Source organism: Papaver somniferum, chromosome 4 (genome assembly GCF_003573695.1).
Source record: "Papaver somniferum cultivar HN1 chromosome 4, ASM357369v1, whole genome shotgun sequence".
Taxonomy (NCBI): Eukaryota; Viridiplantae; Streptophyta; class Magnoliopsida; order Ranunculales; family Papaveraceae; genus Papaver; species Papaver somniferum.
In genome coordinates, this window is record NC_039361.1 from 26,021,374 (window position 1) to 26,033,334 (window position 11,961).

General features: G+C 36.0%; 2 long non-coding RNA genes across 3 annotated transcripts; both read left to right on the plus strand.

Annotated features, from left to right (window-relative positions):
* Positions 1–6,730: 6,730 nt before the first annotated feature.
* On the plus strand, positions 6,731–7,880 carry LOC113273638. Of its 2 annotated transcripts, XR_003322526.1 has the most exons (5): positions 6,731–6,880; positions 7,001–7,043; positions 7,156–7,192; positions 7,301–7,341; positions 7,821–7,880. It is a non-coding gene; the product is annotated as an uncharacterized LOC113273638 (long non-coding RNA). The 2 variants fall into 2 exon arrangements; XR_003322527.1 differs by lacking the exons at positions 7,156–7,192; positions 7,301–7,341 and having other exon boundaries at positions 7,001–7,037.
* Positions 7,881–8,095: 215 nt separating this feature from the next.
* On the plus strand, positions 8,096–9,759 carry LOC113273639. The gene is made up of 3 exons (XR_003322528.1): positions 8,096–8,127; positions 8,842–8,928; positions 9,717–9,759. It is a non-coding gene; the product is annotated as an uncharacterized LOC113273639 (long non-coding RNA).
* Positions 9,760–11,961: the final 2,202 nt, after the last annotated feature.

Below are 11,961 nucleotides of genomic sequence, written 5' to 3' on the forward strand. Positions count from 1 at the left end.
GAAGAAAAGAGCGAGTAAGGCACAAACCGATCCATATATCATCAATACAGATAATTCATCTCATGAAATTGTCTCTGATTACAGTTGTGTCCATGAATCATTATTGGGGGATGCCCCGAAGTTTGAATTGATTCCAGAGAACAAAGAAATATCTATGGATTGTGAAAGTTCATACGTGTTGATGGAAAGATCCTCCACGCATATTGATGAGATATTCGCATATATTGTTGCTATAGAGATTATAGATCACGATGATATCTAACCACGCTCTATTGCAGAATGCCAAAAGATAGCAGATTGTCCTCAATGGAGAGATGCAATCCATGCTGAATTAAATTCGCTGGAAAAAAGACAGGTATTTGGTGCGGTAGTGCTAACCCCACCAGATGTAAAGCCTGTAGGACATAAATAGATATTTGTTAGAAAGCGTAATGAGAAGAACGAAGTATTGAGATATAAGGATCTCCTTGTGGCGAAAGGTTTCTCACAACGCCCTGGGATTGATTACGAAGAAACGTACTCTCCTGTAATGGACGTCATCACGTTCCATTACTTAGTCAGCTTCGTAGTTTCAGAAAGACTTGAAATGCAACTTGTGGATGTGGTTACCGCATATCTCTATGGGGATCTTGATACAGAGATATTCATGAAAGTTCCGGATGGACTTCCATTGCCCAAATCAAGTAACTCTAAACCACGGAGTGCGTTTGCAATAAAGTTGAAACGCTCACTTTACGGATTAAAGAAATCCGGGCGGATGTGGTATACCCGTCTAAGTGATTATTTGATTTGGAAGGGATATACAAATAATGAATTGTGCCCCTGCATGTTTATAAAGAAAACAAGTTCTGGATTTGCAATTATAGTTGTCTATGTCGACGACATGAACATAGTAGGTACTCTTGATGAAATAAGAGAAACCGCAAGCTATTTGAAATCTGAATTTGAGATGAAAGATTTTGGGAAAACTCGGATGTGTCTAGGACTTGAACTAGAACATCGAGCTTATGGAATATTAATCCACCAGTCTGCATATGTCCAAAAGATACTCAGGAAATTTAATATGGACAAAGTGCACCCTGCTACCACTCTCATGGTTGGTCAAACTTTAGATGTACATAAGGACCCATTTCGTCCAAAGGAAGACGGCGAAGATGTATTGGGAGATGAATATCCCTATCTAAGTGCAATAGGCGCATTATTGTACTTAGCACAATGTACTCGACCAGATATCTCATTCTCAGTGAACTTGTTAGCTAGATATAGCTCAGCGCCAATGCAGCGTCAAGTTGAAAATTCGTAGCTAAAATGGTCGCTAAATCATACAAACAGGGACCAAGTTTGACATTGTTGCTAAACCATAACATTAGCGACTAAAATCCATATTATCGCCAAATAAGTATTTTAGCGACAATATTAATGGTCGTTAAAAGACAATTTCTGGGACGTACTTCATTTTGGTCGCCAAATGTTGTTTTTTCGATGAATCAACACATAATTCTTATTGCCGATCTTAATTCCCCTTGAAGCGTATTACATTTCCTTGTGGGTTAGATAGTTTCTAACGCTCGTTATGTGTTATTGATGTAATCCGATACTAGTCAAATGGAAAAACTCAAATTTTGGAGTTTTAGTTTGGGGGCCAAGAAAATTGAGATACGAAGATACTACAACTTTGGAATAATAATTTGGCGAAAACGGGAAATCTATTAGCGATTTCTATGAGGATAGAGTTTCATGTCATAGCTAAATCACCTAAATAATGACGTAAAAGTAAAACAATATATCACTACCAGAATTTTAGATTTTATTTATAAATTTCTAGTACATAAATTGATTGCTAATTCAAGGGACATGTGGTTTGAGTTCTACCACTGAAGAGCCAACTTGAATTTACGAAGATAATGCAGCTTGCATCGAACAGATGAAGCAAGGGTATATCAAGGGTGATAATACGAAACATATATCACCGAAGTTCTTCTACAATCAGCAACAACAATGTCTTCCAAACATTCAGGTCAGTAAAGTTAAATCTAATGAAAATGTGGCAGACTTATTTACTAAGTCATTACCTAAGGCCACATTTGAAAAACATGTGACAAGTATAGGACTAAAGAGATTGTCCGAACTTCCATGACCCCATAGGACTAAAGGAATTGTCCACTCCCATGAATGTATTAGACTAAAGAAATTTCCCTGTATCAGGGGGAGCACCTGATGGTATGTTGAACTCTTTTCCTTCACCGAGGTCACTTTTTCCCACTGGGTTTTACTACTCGGAAAGGTTTTTAATGAGACAACAATAATACCATAATACAAATCATGGGGAGATGTCGATATCATGGGGGAGCATCTAATGATGTGATGTTGACGTAAAGGTGTGTTGCACTCTTTTCCTTCACCGAGGTTATTTTTCCCACAGGGTTTTATTATCCGGAAAGGTTTTTAATGAGACAACAATATCACCAGAAATATAACTTCTCGGTTGAGGTTATTCTTATCCTTGTATGTGTTCGGGTTTTTCTGCCAAATGTTTTTCCTGACACAGTTCTACAAAGAAGAAAAGTCTTGAAAGTTGACGTCATTCTAGAAGCTCAAATATCGTCTTTCTCCTTCGACCAGTTTTTACCTCGAAGAATTTTTCTGGCAAGGTTTTGACAGTGCAATGAGTCTGCAACGGTGGTCATCCAAGGGGAAGTGTTGTAGTGGCATGTGTCTGACCACTACCTACATGTGTCATTGTGCATGCACATGCCTCCTTCATGCTTAACACTTGTTGTCTTTTCTCTTCTACTAATTACACATGTAATGGGAGTAGTTACCCTCTCTTACTTTCCTACATTATTTAATGAGAAGCCCAATGAATGAGAAGTATGTCTGATTCTCTTTCTCTTTTGTCTCCTTTATGTTTTACTTTTTTGTATCCTCCAGGCAACACACTTAAATAGTTTTTTTTTTGTCTCAAGTAAGGCTGCACATGGTCTGGTTCGGTGGGGTTTTTATTGAACCAACACCAAAGCTGTCGCTAACTTGCGATTGAGTTCCTAAATTTTTATACGGTGCTTTTGAACCACGCGATCAGGTTTCGGACTGCCAGTTTCAGTTAACCGTGATAGGTTACCAAGAGAATTTGCTAATCATTTAGATGAGATTTCATGCTTACGGAAAAGAAGATATATCAAGAGACCATTTGCGGAGAAAAAGTTCTGGTAGTCCTTGGTTTCATGCACAACTGATGAGAACATTCCAAATTTTAATTAGTATTTCTTGGCATGGTCGGAACCAGGAATGTGATAATTAGTATATAAAAAATATTCCTTCGAATACCTACGGGTGAGCACGGTTTGGATTGTGCCAGTTTTTACCTCATCCCATACAAGATCCAACCCAATACATGGCGGGTTATATATACATTTGGCATCCGCATCCAATCCAATGGATTCACAGATTAGATGCGGATGACCAAATGGATTTTTATATGACTAATAACTTTAAACATAAAAAAAAAACTAATGACTTGAATAATAACCGATCAAAAAGAAAAATGATTAAAAAATCACTTGGATTTGTTTCCCAAGCAAAGAAAATGATGAGGATATAAGAAAATATCAAAATTAATTAATTAACCATAAGTTTAATAAGAATTCTATAAATATTCTTAATTTTAACGGGTGTAGAGATGTCTACAAAATCTTTATACTACACTTGGATCCAATCCGAATTTATTGGATTTCAAAAATTACATTTGCATCCGGTCCGTTAGTAAATGGGTAGGCCGAATCGATCCGCGGATGCAGGCCAAATGCTTACCTTTACAAATGTCGCAAGCTAAGTAAGGGTGGAAAAATGGGAGCCCATTTTATGAACAAACAAAGGCTAAAATGGCTTAAGGATGCTTGTGGGCCGGTTAGTAAAAGGTAGCAATAGGGTTTCTAGGGGTATATATAGAAAATGCTCTTACTTTATTTGAGAAAACATTACTCTTTTTTTTTTCTTGTGGATCAAGAGAAGATTATAGGTTTTATAATTATAATAATGTGATATATAATTATATATAAATAAGTAAGGGATTAGTAGCTTAAAATCAATGAAAATAGGACGTTGGATGCCTTTAGATTTTTTTGTAAAAAAAATAACGGGTTCTTGAGTTTTAGAGAAATTGATTAAGATTCCTTTATTATGATTGATATTCATTCAATTTGGATTTGTTAGATTAAGTTCATTTTTATGTTTGATCTTAGTTCAATTTGTATGTTTGATTTTTAATTAATTTTTTGTGGTTGATTTTAATTTAAGTCGTTTTTGAAATCTTTTCAAGAGGTGTTGTTCGTGTTTTTGTCGAAAAATTAGAAAAATAAATAATTTTTATCTCAACTTTGTAAGAGACTAAAAAATTATAAGAGGTTTACAAAATCGTACAGTTTTCTATTTCTATTATTTTCTCTTTCTGCGATTTGGGTTTTCATTTTATAATGTTGTAGGTAACGCTCTTTCGATATTTGTGGAGGCGTATGTTGGTGTTTTTGATAGAGTGGTAGGACTTTGTTGTTGGTGGTTTTCTGGGGCTGGCGATGGACTGAGTATGACTAGCATCTATTTGGAGGCACATTGAGAAGAGAAATCCATAAAATGAGATATTATTTGATATAACGAAACTTGCCGCCTCAAGCACTATGCCCGGTAGATCAAAACTCTTTGATCTTCCACTTTAATTAAGTGATCGGCCCTGAAAGATCCAAGGCTTACCAGGAAAATGCACGTCAATTTTACTTTTCGAGCATGATACTCGAAACGTAGTTTCCATACGTAGATCCATACCGTCCAACTTTCCCCGGTTCTGCTAAGTGTGCAAGACCATAAAAGCTAATGCTGATGCATTTTGGATGCATCACTGAATTTCGCCTCTTGTACAGGCATATGCCATGCCTTGGAGTTGCATATAGGTCATTGCAAGATTATTTTCAGCTTCCTTACTCCGCTTTGACAATGAGATGAATTCATGCACCGATCTAGATCGTGCCAAGGGCGCATAATCTAGGCCCAGGACATTATTTCCTTGCATCATCCTTTGGATGTAACTGGCTTATGCAAGATCATGTGACTTACATACATGTTAGCTTCTTTTCCGGGTCATTCCCTATTCGTAATCAATCCCATGCCAACATCAAGTAGATTAATAGGGAGTATGAGCATCCAATGAATGAAATACAACTATACCATCAACTACTGGAACAATCATCTCTTGCCTCTCGCATTTCCAAGCCATATGATATGAGTTACCAAAATGTCACGATCATATCCCAATATGATGATATGAACGACAACGTGTTGGATCACAAATGCGGTGTATTGCGTCTGCCTTACGTACTCAATCCGTACCTTGAAAGTTCATCAATTTCATAATAAAAACCAAAACCAACTCTTGTTGCAAGGCCGAAGGCCAAGAAAATCCTAGTACGTATATGCCAAAGAGTTTTTTGTGAAATATCCACAAGATTGTACATAACTGATGTCACTTTGTTCGCAACTATGAATCCTCTTGTTCGGGTAATGCAAATTATTTCAAACTTTCGCCTTTCCTTAATTCTGTATCATTTTGACCCATTCTCAATAAGAAACACATCAATATAACGTTTACACATTATATATATGTTTCCTTATGCATGCAATATATCTAGGAAAGATAGTGTGTCTTGGTCTATGTTCATTTTAACCAACATTTTTCCTATATATTTAATGACATTTCTACAACTAGAAAAAAGGGGAGATGTTTGCAATGTACCAAGTCACACATGTTTTTGCGTAAATGAATTAAAACAAATGCATTATAGTGATGTGTATCCAGTTTTTCCAACTTGTGAAATGCACTATAGTGATGCAATTTAGTTCTTAGCCAACGTTCCTTTACTGTAAGTCTTAATAGCATTTCCAACTCCCGTCGTTTTTGAGACAAGCATAATGATTTGTTAATTAACATCATAAATCTAAGATATGCATGAATTTTTTCAAAATGTGCATCACAACTTTGAGTTGATCCAATGCATCCATAGTTCACAACACAGACTCGGGATGAGGATTCATCTCGTGTATCAACACATCCTAGAGTATGCCCCAATATCATCCCCAGAGTTCAAAATAAAAACTATCGTGGATAAGTCTTATTGTTAGAGCACTGCTCGGTCGAACTCGCAAGCTTTGCTATCTCAAGCTTGTTGTCAAGTTTAGCTGCCAAAACTATAAGTCTTGATTTCTAGTCTACGTATAGCTATGTCTCGGATTAGGATAGAGTGTGTAGTTGATCATTAGACTTCACGCCGTTCATCAATTGAAGACGAAGAACTAATAACACTAGTGGAAAATGGGCATTTAGCAACCCACATCAGAGACTCTCAATAACCGTAGGTTGACCGTTGACCCGTCAGAGCGGTCCCTGATATAATAAAAAATCGGGAAAATTCTGAGAGCCTAGCTAAGCGTCTCACAATAACAAAATATATTTACTATTTTACCCCTACTGGAGCTCCGATTCAGAGACGCCTAGCCGGGAGCTGCAGTTCTGATAGTTTCCCTGAGCGGGAAACTTGGCGCCATTTCCCACGGTCAAGATCTTTCTAACCTATGAACGGCTGGATGTCAACTTCGTTTTTATCGATCCTATATAAATCCCCTCGCATTTCTCTATCTCTTTACTTCTCCTTCCCTAGCTTAGCCGCAGCCGAAACACTCACCTCCCTGAAACCTCTCACCATGAATCAGAACTCAACCATTAAATTTATCTAAATACCTAATAGAAACTCGATTAACTTTCTACATATGTGAATTAACCTTCTACGTCTGTGAATTTAGTGCTTATATGGTTTGATTTTCTAAACAAAATCGGGTACAGTACTTAGGGTTTGAATTTGAGTTTTGAAAATTTTGTTTTCTCTTAATTTGTTTTGCTATTTGTTTGATTGTATTCATTGGGTTCTAATTATTTATCATTTTTTGTTGATTTCAGTGTGATCTCTCAGTTAGGGTTTGAGTTTGTTCATCAGGTACAGGTAGGTTTCAATTTGGGTTTTAATATTTTTAATTTCTTTTAACTGGAGTAGCTTTTTGCTTGATTATCTTCAGTGGGTTCTAACTATTTATCGTTATTTTTGTTGATTTCAGTTCGATCTCTCAGTTAGGGTTTGAGTTAGTTCATCAGGTAGGTTTCAGTTTGGGTTTTAATTTTTTTATTTCTTTTAACTGGAGTAGCCTTGGTTGATCATCTTCAGTGGGTTATAACTATTTGTAGTTCTTTTGTTGATTTCAGTTTGATCTTCAACATCTTAAGTTGCAGGAAGATCTTCACAGGTATAATGATTTTGGTCTCGAATCTGTTTTATTTTTTGCAAGGATAAACTATGAATCACCCCATCTATCTAAAGACTGCCTAAAATGGTTTTGGATGAGGAACAACCACCAACCTGTAATGAATACCTACATAACAAATTGATTTAATCAATTTTAAGAAGAGAAATAGGCATTAACGCAGGTTGTTAACCTCTGACTTTGTCCTCAGTCCCATTAGCCGTCACAATTGCATGAAATGGTGCTTGTCCAACCGGAAGTGTATCAAGAACTGATGTATACTTGGAAACACATGTTTACCAAGAAATCCCTCAAGAAGCACTTGAGTTGATGGACCCAAATTGTTATGAAATAAAATGCAGAGAATATGTTGTACGTCCTGTCATTTTTGTTTGTTGGTTTTTGATTGACTTGCATATATTTATCTGTTGGTTTCTTTTGAAATTTGTTTTCTACTTACATATGATCTGATTACTTTGCAGGCGAAGATAAGAGAGTTGAACAAAACTGAGCAGTATAGAGAGGAAACCAATTTGGACAAAGATGCATTCGCCGCGGTGGGTGCATATGATTTCATATTGCAGAAAAGAAACTTGTCAGTTACTAGCTAGCTAAATGATTTTGTTTAATTCTTCGTAGGTGCTTGGAACTGATAATAGGGGCTTTGTTCGGGGAATGGGAGGTGGGATTTCAAAAACTGAACTGCTTGCTTCTGCAGTTCCTAGGGAGCAGTTACGTCAACAGGTGTTGAAGACTATAGCTGTGGAGGATCGTGTCCGTACTCTTGAGGTCACCGTTGAGACATTGATGGCTGGTTTAAACTGCAATCCTAGCACAAGCAATGCTAATGCTCAGGTAACATTTATAACTAGTTATGGATCAATTGCATGATTTTTTAATCTTATTATGTGCACAAATATTTCTCAACTTCGTTATCATTCCAGGTAAAATTTTCAGGACTTGTGTTTATGGATGGTGTGAGTGAAAAGAAAATAATCTTGGATGTTAGAATACTTGTATTACAATTTGATTCAAATAATCTTCATATATATTTAGGTTTAGACTTACTATGTGGAAATCAACTGTTTAGGTAAGATGAGAAATCAGAAATCGTTGAATATGAATTTTGATTACGTTGCTTGATTCATTACTGATTCATTGTTTCCAAATCAAGAGTCATCTTCTGGCACAAGAATCATAGATACAAGATGTGTAAAGAGACCTGTAGAGATGAAATGCTTGCTGTTGTGACTTGACTTTTCTGGGATTGCTGTAGACTACAAATGACTACAAATAGTGTTTTTCTTCTTCTTGTTTTAAGTAAAGTAAAGCTCTTAATTCCATTTCTGATCTAAATTGTTCTTAATTTTAAGGTTATTGAGTTTTTAACCTTCGATTCTGCATGACCTTTCTTAGGAGCAGCTGAACAATTTATTATGTTTGCATTGATTTTCTTATGTGCACCAGTATTTCTTACTGCTATATATTGGATGTGATCTCCAGGGAATGAATGGTGGTGGTCAAGTACTATTCATTTTGGACCTTCTTATGTGCAGCAGTGGGAACATTCTTTAACATCTATATTGGCGGGTGCACTATCCCTTTTCTTGACCATCTTTTGACAACTTTGTGTAATTTCATTTCAGGCCAATTTTGTTTGGTCCTATCGGTGCAACGGGTATTTGTACCCAGTTCCTAGTTTTCCTGAACTAATCTGTATTTGTACCGTGTCTTGTGTGCTTATAGCAAGTAGTCATGCCTAATCCAGTTTACAAAATCTGGTTGCAAATTGTCATAAAATTCATAAAACATGACATTCTTCCCTAGCTTTTTCTTATGTGGAATGAGCAATACCAATGTGTAGATTCATTAAGCAAGAGCATTGGGATGAACTTTTAAAATCAAGATTAGATTGAATGCAAGTCAAGTATACTTTGTCTGAATTAAATGTTGCTTCTGATTTGTTGGTTCATGCTACTCTAGTGTAAATCATGCTACTTCAATTCAGTTTCTTCTAAATTGTTGGTTCTGAGTTGATATCTCTTCAGTTTCTCCTAAGTTGATATCTCTTCAGATCATTTCATCGCACTATGCATTGGCTTTTAAGTTCAAAGACATGAATGTAGTGTTTATTACTTTATTGCATCTAATGAACTTAAACTAGCAGTTAACTACCACATGCTAAAACTGAAAGTGTCTTATCTTTTGACAATTAAAATTGAGTTTGAATCATAAGAGAAAATTGTCAATTCTTAGTAGATTTTTGTCACTATGTTTGATTTCTGGTTGAGTTTATTGTGATTAATTGTTAAAATTGATTTTATCGTTTCCTGATTTGTTAGTACTTATGACTTGTCACTTTGTTTGTTTTTTGACAGGAAGTACGAGACATATGTTTGTAATTTGAACCAAAATCGTACGGGAAGGATAAAACCTACAGAATACATCGAATGGCTACAGAAACAACTTGAAGGCACTCCCATGATAGATTTTCGTAGGATGGCAATTGGTCCTACCTTCACTACAGTTTCGTACAACTCATATTTTATTAATGGTTATCTTTTTTACACAGCCAATGCAGAAAAAAATTTAACTACACAACATACTTCAATGATGCTCACTACCAAGGATGCTAGTGTGATTGCTGGATTAAATGTAGCAAGAATCATCAACGAGCCAACCGCAGCAGCTATCTCTTATGGTTTGGACAAAAAGACCAGAGAAAAGAACATCCTTGTTTTTTATCTTGGTGGTGGTACATTTAGGAGGTATAATTCTTACATAGTAAGGATATATAATTAAGTTAGGTTTTAATCTGCTTTGTATTTTGTTTTTTCTTCTGCTTAGTCTCCATCGAGAATAATGGGTCTAAATATTTCTTCTGATAGACATATTTATGATTTTGATATTAATTCTTATTATTGATGATTTCGTTAAGTTATCCTTGTGGCGAATAGGCTAAGGATGCCAACATAATTGGAAACTAGTGTTCTTTGTTAGTCCTTGAAGCTTGCAACTGGGAAGCGTAGGTGTGGAAAATGCATATGGTTCCTTGAGATGAGTATCAAAAACTAAAATTAATGTATGTGGGATTTATGCACATATGCCAACAATGTATTTTTGTATTCTATTATAATCCACGGTGAGTTCCGAACTACATATCCAGCTGATCTGGAACACTTACGTATATCATATTCCCTTATACTTCTTTCATGTTCTGGCCATTAGGTTTATACTCACCGTTCTCATATATCTTTGATACTTTAGTATTAAGCAAATGTTTGATGATTTCTTTGCGGCATTGTACGGTGGTATTCATGTAGCATCTGGGCACGATGACTCCCATTGAACCTGCACTTTGTTTAGTTATTTGTCATTTCTAGAGTTTTAGATGTCTTATATTCACACCTCAGATAATGTCTATTGAATGGTTTAAGACTTAGTGCATTCTTTTCAGTCTCTTTCGTCAAATGCGGTTAAGAAGGGAGGGCACTCTGCAGGTGATGTTGCAGCCAATACAAGTACAAGAATGCAGTCATGGATGTCAAAGTTGACACAGAGTCAAATGTGGGTCACCTACCTTTGTAATGTGCACTACCGTCTTAAACTTTCAATGTTTATTTTCCTGCATGATTTATAGTTTTTAGTCATGATATCTATGTTTATCGTCAATCTGGCAGATTTTGACAACCCTGACATTCTTGGAGAATTGCTTCATTTAAGCTGCCCAACTACAACTCTGGAAAAGTACCAAGTTAATTTCTTAAAAATATTTACAAGTGCAAAATCTTAGTTATTATCTGATATACAAGTACTTTTGTTCTGCTGTAGCTAGAGGCGCAATACTTCCATGATCATGCAACTGTCACAGCAGCTGTTGGCCTGAACCAGTCTCCTGTAGTGCGAGCAAGTGAATGCTCCTGATCCAATTGTGAGTTAGTTTGCCTTGAAAAATGTTCTAAACGAGCTGATGTTTTACCAATCAAGATCGCAAATCCATTAGTTGTTCTGTATACTATGATTTCCTGAGGTTGGTAATATTTACAAAATATCGCAGATCAACACTTGCAGTGACTTTTATAAATTCTGGCAGGCAACCCATGATTTGCACGATGCCATAAATCTTAAGCAGCATTGGTAGCAACTGATCCTAAGGAACTTAAGCTTGGTGATAACTTAGAGGTAACACTTTATCGTGCATATGTCTTCAATTACATTTAAGTCAACACATCTTAAAGGCATATTATAATCAAAACCTTGACAATTAGGTACTTATTTGCGTCAGATAACATGTTGAATCTTGTATAAATTCCACTATATCTAACCTGTTGGTTGTTGATGATTTCTAATTTCTTACGCATAATCTTGGATATCGTTAATGAACGGTCTGATGCATTCTGATTTTTAATTTCTTATGATTTATTGTTTAGCTTGTGCAAGTATCTTCTTCTTCCCCTGTATCTGCCTTCGATTTCCCTAAAACTTCTGTTTTGTTGCAATCTTCTTCCATCGTAGTTATAGTCATCTTCCCCCCAGCTAATATTCTTAGTTGTTAAGTTACATATGTGATGTGCCCTTCTAGAGTACCTACAACTAAGGATCGATTTGTCAAATTTACCTCAC